The 7,500-nt window shown below is 41.1% G+C and overlaps 1 long non-coding RNA gene across 2 annotated transcripts in view; it reads left to right on the forward strand.

Annotated features, from left to right (window-relative positions):
• Positions 1-478: 478 nt before the first annotated feature.
• Positions 479-7,500, forward strand: part of LOC131702082 (uncharacterized) — a 30,592-nt gene continuing 23,570 nt past the window's right edge. The window contains exons 1-4 of one of the 2 annotated variants that reach the window (XR_009309273.1): positions 479-754; positions 5,070-5,175; positions 6,274-6,379; positions 7,326-7,500. The exon at positions 7,326-7,500 is cut by the window's right edge and continues 600 nt beyond it. This is a non-coding gene — a long non-coding RNA (uncharacterized LOC131702082). The remainder of the gene's footprint in view (positions 755-5,069; positions 5,176-6,273; positions 6,380-7,325) is intronic. The other variant, XR_009309274.1, reaches the window with a different exon arrangement.

Consider the following 7,500-nt stretch of genomic DNA (forward strand, 5'->3'; position numbering starts at 1 on the left):
AGAAAACTTTCAATTTTGTGTTATTTGAAACAATAATTTGACCTGTTCAAAACAAAGAAAATGTGTAGTGAAAGATTTGTCATAGTTTTTCATTTATGGTTATGTGGTAGAAAATTATTATTATTATTATTATTTATTTCTTAGCAGACGCCCTTATCCAGGGCAACTTACAATTGTTACAAGATATCACATTATTTTTACATCCAATTACATTATTTTTACATGCAATTGCCCATTATACAGTTGGGTTTTTACTGGAGCAATCTAGGTAAAGTACCTTGCTCAAGAGTACAGCAACAGTGTCCCCAACCGGGGATTGAACCCACGACCCTACAGTCAAGAGTCCAGAGCCCTAACCACTACTCCACACTGCTGCCCTAGCCACACAAGTGTTTAAATAAACACTCCCTTTAGTTAAAATGCCTAGCCAGGTAACTTCTTAATAATTGTATCTATTTAATTAAGGATTCCCCTTTAAGAAGGCTGAACTCCCATGAGCCTTTGTTCTTTTTTAAACAGGTAGAGGGTGGAAGGGAGGCAGGTTTTGTGTTCTGGGTTCCTCCATTTTGTGTATGGTGGTGTGGTTTGTGTGCAGGTTCTGAATGGGTTCCATTTGGCTTTCAGGATTTTATTTACAAGAAAATTATATTAAATAAGAACTATACCTACCTTGGAGCATCTCTTGGACAACTTGTTGCTGTTGGACTGCCACTGGAACTACAGAATAAGCATCAACAAACAAACAAACAGTCAGGTGAGATCATTCTGGGGTTGTTTCCATTTTTTGCATGTGTTTCTTTTTTGCTTGGTTGGATTACTTGGATTATTTTTTGGATTTGATTTGTTCGAGACATTGTTTTGCATGAGTGCTATGTGTGTGATAATTTTTGTAATATATATATATATATGTATATATATATATATATATATATATATATATATGTATGTATAATTTATGCATTTATAAGTTTTTTTACTATATTAGTAATTGGCTATTTCATATCTTTATTTCCTTGCCTGACTTTAAAATTGTTTGTTGCTTTACCCTCTACTATTTGTGGGCTTGTCTTAAATCATTTGCAATTCACTTGTGTGTAGTTTACTGGTGTGTGTGGCATTAAATTTGTTAATTGAGGACCCTCGGTTTTTTTGGTTTTATTCGCTGTTGGCTGAAGCTTTTAGTTTCAAACCGTTACAATGTGGCAACCAATTGCAAAAGTAGAAGTTATGAGTCATGAAGATAATTTTGAGCCACCCTTTTGACTGTCTGTTCTACTAAAAATATGGTCTCTGTCTCCTCTGTATGCAAGAGTTTTGCTCAAGTTGCTACATGCCCAACTGTCACAAGTTTGGCAGTGTTATGTGGGCTTGTTCTCAAACTGACTCTGCACTGAGTGTTGTGACAGGCTCCAGGTTTGCAAATCTTAATAAAGCTTGCTGTTTGAGAATCTACAGTCTCTCTTCCTTTCAATAGAATTTCCAAGACAGTTATTTCAATAAGTCAAGTGAAATCTGTTTTTTGCCAAAATTTCAAGGAATCTCCAAAAGGGTTCTTTAATTATTCAGGGGTCTAAAGGGTTAAAATATATAAAAGAAAATAAAATGTATATCCTAAAAGGTTGAAGGGCTCATAAGTGAATGGTCATGGGTCAAGAGTCAGTGGTCGGGTCGGGTCGGGTCGGGTCGGGTCGGGGGGGGGGGGGGTGGTCTATGTCCAATGGGGAGGGGCGCGGAGGATGAAGAGAGGCAAAGACGAGCCACGCGCGTCAAAAAGTCCAGCGCGCGCTGGACTTTTTGACGCGCGTGGCTCGTCTTTGCCTCTCTTCATCCTCCGCGCCCCTCCCCATTGTCCCTCTCTGTCCCTCTCTGTTCCTCCCATCTCTCCACCCCCCCACTTTCCTTTCCTGGGGGGCTCTCTCTCTCTCTCCAACCAGCCTTCTTTCTCAGCACTTTATTTACTCACACACGTTCATCTCAGCCACTTCACTCATACCAAGCACAATCCACTAGCTCAAGCCACACAGCTCTTGCTATATAATATATAAAGAGTTCAATTGTTATTTATAACTCATATAATTAGTCCAAAGTCTATTTGTGGTTTGGTTTTATTACAGTATATTTCTATCTTAAAATGATAAAAAATATTATATTGTCACCAAAGTGGTCATTGAGGATTACATGGTTAATGTTTTATACAATTTAATTCTTTAAAATAAAAAAATATATATCACACATAACTTTTGATTTATTCCTCACAAATCAGTAATTTTACAATTCAGGATAATTGGGATATATGCTAATTACATCATTCCAATAGCTATTTATAATTCGTATAACTACGTAAAATTCAATTTAGGGTTATTACTCATTAATTTATATATTAAAATAAGTTCAAATATTATATTGTTACCAAAACGGCGTTTGTGGATAATATATGTTCAATGTTTTATACAATTTTAATTATTAAAAATATATATTTAATTTAAATATATGTACCTTTCCAGTTAAGTGTCACAAATTGAATTATGGGTAATATGAAAATATATGGGATATGGAGAAACCCATTGAATTATTCTGCCGTAAACACCGCAATTAACCACCAGGGGGAGATGTTCGGAAACTGCATGCAATCTTGTATTTGACCAAATGTAAACAATTATCATTTTGTCTACGAACATCCGATCCAGACGCATGATACGTCTTTGGAAAGCCACAAAACGGCTTTTTTATATAAAAAAAAAAAAACCCCTGCATATTGAGCTACAGGACACAGCACGAGCAGTGAAACCAGGGTCCCCACAGACTTCTATCAGGCGCGTTCACGGTCATAACAAAGCCTACGTCAGCATGCGCGCTTCACAGAATGTCCGCCCCCATGCTTGCCTGGAGTTTCACATCGCAATAGGAGGATTCTCCTCAGGTAAAACAAAACCGTATTGTTATTTATACCTGTTTAAGGGGCTTGTTTTTTGGCTGTACGGCTTCATCTCATCCTTTTTGTTTGTCATAATCGAAAGCGCGCCAGCCTCCGTTTTCTGTGTTTGTTTTAACCCTTTGCAGTCCATTTATTAAGTGCGCAACAGGCACGTCAGGTTTTCACATGCGCAGTTCATTTTAGACGCGCTGTTTAAAAGTATTTTTTTTCACAGTCAAACGGGTTTAAATGGCCCTGCATATCAACAAAGCACTCACTAGGAATCTCCAGCCCCGCCCCACGATTTCGTTTGCTATAGCGTTTACCTATGTAAGAAATAAATAATAATAATAATCATAATAATAATCATAATAATAATAATAATAGTAATAATAATAGTCGTACATACCGATCGATCATCTCTGGATCACTCGTTTTATCACCAAACTCCTCAATAATGCGATCCAAGTCATTATTTTATTACTATAACATCTGAAAAAAGCTCTGCAAATGTCCATGATGGTCTCTGTGCGCTGACGCACTCAGCCAGCTTGTTTACTATGAACGCCCCGTTATCTGATACCTGATACCATATTCATGAGATACGCCTTTTTTTTTTCTCGACTTGTTTCGGCTCCTGTCGCTCGCACTCTGCAATTGAATGGTTGTCTCGGCTTTTTCCGGAGAAAAACGACTAAACACGCGTTTATTGCGTTGCTATAATGATGTCGGACCCAGTCCGACAAAGGACCTGTGAGGAATAATTGCAATGTCGGACCCAGTCCGACAATGGACCGCAAATTAATGTTGCTGTGTTGTTTTTTGCTATGGATGATTTATCTGATTGCCCCTGCTAATGCTTTATTGTGCACACACGAGGTTGTTGCCTCTTCATGGTTTTAATGTCACCGGGTGTGTGTTAATTTATTTTTATTGTTGGGAGTTCGCTGCACACGAGTTCTGAAGGAGTGACGTCGCTGTTTATTATATTGTTGTTCTTGTTTCCCTGCAGCATTGATTGTTGGCCAATCTGTATCTATCATTTTGGGATCCATGGTGGTTGATTACATTAGTCACTTAAACTGTAATTTCTGATTAGAATTCACTGTGTTGTTTATGAATTTGTGTGGAGTTTATTGTTTTAATTAATATAGTTTTCTGTTTTAACAAGATATAAACTGAAAACACACAATGTGTGGGGTTTGTCAGTGTGTGCCTCGTAATCACGTCACCCACGATTTCAGACTACAGGGGGTGCGTTCACGAGAGGCAGACTTTGTTAAGTCTGCGCAGATTCTGCAAAGATTCGGAAAATTCCTTGGCTACTTGCTCCGATTCTGTGCGGATTCTGCGCAGAATGACGGAAGTCCGCGTGTCGTGAACGCACCCGAACTCTCTCCACACGCAACACACAGCGTTCTTACGCCTGCCGTCACTCCTGCACACGTGAGGGGAATACTGAACCTGGAAACAAATTCAAATCCATGCGTTTCCAGCAGATGTGTCCGTCCTCGCCTCTTGCTTTGCTCGACTACCTCTAAGAGAAATGTGTTGGGCTTGTCTCTTCACCTCAGTGTTGCTATTGTGTTTAAATTGACACATTTTTTTCTGCACTTGTATTAAATGTCGCTTCATCTGTGAGACTGAGAAATAATTCTCAGACAATATTATGTCTGTAGACCAAGAGAAAATTCATAATACTGTTCTGTGACAATGTGAAGCACTTCCAGTGTATTTATTTATTTATTTATTTATTGCATTTATATAATGATTTTTGTACAAGCGTTTCACAAAGCACTGTACAGTACAGAGCACAAAAAAAGAAAAAAACACAATACATTTCTATAGCATGCCACACATACAGACCATAATAATACAAAAGCAGCAGTTTTTATGAAAGTGTGTTTTTGCTCTTGACAATACTCGACCGTCCCCTCGCTAGATTGCTCTGATACTGTGTGTGTCTGTGTGTGTGTGTGTGTCTGTGTGTGTCTGTGTGTGTGTGTGTCTGTGTGTGTGTGTGTGTGTCTGTGTCTGTGTGTGTGTGTGTGTGTGTGTTCTTGTCTCTCGCCTGTCCGGTGAGGATGAAGATGTAGTTTCAGTGTTTAATGCTCATCCCCTCAGTGTGTGTCTGTATGTTCTTGTCTCTTGACAGGTCTGTGAGGATGAGAAGGTCTCCACAGTCTGGAGTCTGGTCTCTGACAGGCTCAACATACCTGTCAATCAACAGGGACTCCTCTACAAAGGCAAGGCGCTGGCAGGTAGGCTGAACAGCACAGCACAGCACAGCACAGCACAGCACAGCTCACCCCTCCTCTCACTCCTCGCCTCACCCCGGGTCAGTGTGGCACAGCCTGCCTGCTCTTCTGAACAAACACTTCAGCCCTGCCGACGCAGTGAGAGTCTGGAGCAGCAACACAAGGTAACCTGAACACAAACACACACACACACAGACACACACAAACACACACACAGTGAGAGGCTGGAGCAGCTACACAAGGTAAATTGAACACAATAAACACGGCTACACACACAATCCTAGCTGCAGCAGATGTACAATGTTATACAGACACACACAGACACAGCTGTACAGTGACACAGAGACGCACACACAATCACAGCTGCAGCATACACACTCTGAAATGCAGGTGTAGAGCAGCGTGTAGTTGTGACTCTGTGTCTCTCTCCTCCCCCTCTCCTCTCCTCTCCTTACTTTGTTTAAAAGAATAGAAGCACACCCAGTGAGCAAGGCATTGAGCAGCCCCACATCCCGCTTCACAATACCGCTACATATTGACTGACTGTTCGCATTGTGTGTGTTTGGTAAGACAAACCACATTTTCTACTTCTACTTTCTACGATTGGGCAAGTCAGCGGTTGTTTGATAACAGAACATAAAACATCACAGAGTGGGTTGAACTGCATTGCTGCAAATCAAGGCCCTTTAAAATGTGTACCTTCCCAGCTCAGGTATTGCTGAGGTAAAGAGACACTTCCTACAGGAGGACAGGACGTTGTCAAGGAGGGGATGTCGTCACGTGTCCTGAGGGCTTTCTTAAAAACATTGTTTTATTATTTCTAAGTGTACGTTGTTATTGCCTTTTAGCTCTTGAGCATAATAATCTCAATCCCGTTTGAAATGACACTAAGTGCATTTGCATGGTGGCAGATGAGGGATGTCGCTTCACTCGAGGCTTGCGTACTGATGAAGATGTAGTTTCAGTGTTTAATGCTCATCCCCTCACTGTGTGTCTGTGTGTGTTCTTGTCTCTCGCCTGTCCTGTGAGGATGAAGATGTAGTTTCAGTGTTTAATGCTCATCCCCTCACTGTGTGTCTGTGTGTTCTTGTCTCTTGACAGGTCTGTGAGGATGAGAAGGTCTCCACAGTCTGGAGTCTGATCTCTGACAGCCTCAACATACCTGTCAATCAACAGGGACTCCTCTACAAAGGCAAGGCGCTGGCAGGTAGGCTGAACAGCACAGCACAGCACAGCACAGCACAGCTCACCCCTCCTCTCACCCCTCGCCTCATCCCTCCTCTCACTCCTCGCCTCACCCCGGGTCAGTGTGGCACAGCCTGCCTGCTCTTCTAAACAAACACTTCAGCCCTGCCGACGCAGTGAGAGTCTGGAGCAGCAACACAAGGCAACCTGAACACAAACACACACAAACACACACACAGTGAGAGGCTGGAGCAGCTACACAAGGTAACCTGAACACAATAAACACACACACACACACACACACACACAGTGAGAGTCTGCAGCAGCTACACAAGGTAACCTGAACACAATAAACACACACACTGCTATACACACACACACACACACACACACACACACAGTGAGAGTCTGCAGCAGCTACACAAGGTAAATTGAACACAATAAACACACACACTGCTACACACACACACACACACAGAGTGAGAGTCTGGAGCAGCTACACAAGGTAACCTGAACACAATAAACACACACACTACTATATATACACACACACACACACACACACACACACTGCTACAATGCACACCGGATTTAAAAGTATGTTCTGTATTACAGTGCCACATGTCGTCTCTTTTGGCAAGTGATATTTTCAAAATAATATTGAGTGGCAATAAAGAGTGCTGACTGTATTTGAACCCGGAGTAACTGTTTGTTAAGGTAGTTAGTAACACTTGTGATTGTATTTAATGATTCTTTATATCCGTGATTGTCTTGATTTCAATGCAGTTAATTAACGCAGAAGTTGTTCTTCCCTGCAACTATTGTAAGGATTAATGCTGCCTCTTTCAACTTGGGGTGCATGCTATGTATTTTTTGGGGGACACTTGTGGGACAGGTAAAGTTGTATATAATGTCCAACTAGGCTGAAAGCATTTATAGATTGCTTAATTTTTTTTTTTATATTTTAGGTGATGAAGTGACACTTTGAATATGGGGCCTGATGAGAGAAGTATCCTTTTCATGTGGTTTTGGTTTTGCCGTTGTGAGCAGGTGTGGGAGACAGCACCGTGTCTGCATGTGAAATAACAAAGTCATCGCAGTGGAGGGACTCTCTGAAGGCTGCTGTTTGTGGATTTGTCTTGT

This window comes from Acipenser ruthenus, chromosome 29 (genome assembly GCF_902713425.1).
Source record: "Acipenser ruthenus chromosome 29, fAciRut3.2 maternal haplotype, whole genome shotgun sequence".
In the NCBI taxonomy this organism is placed as follows: domain Eukaryota; kingdom Metazoa; phylum Chordata; class Actinopteri; order Acipenseriformes; family Acipenseridae; genus Acipenser; species Acipenser ruthenus.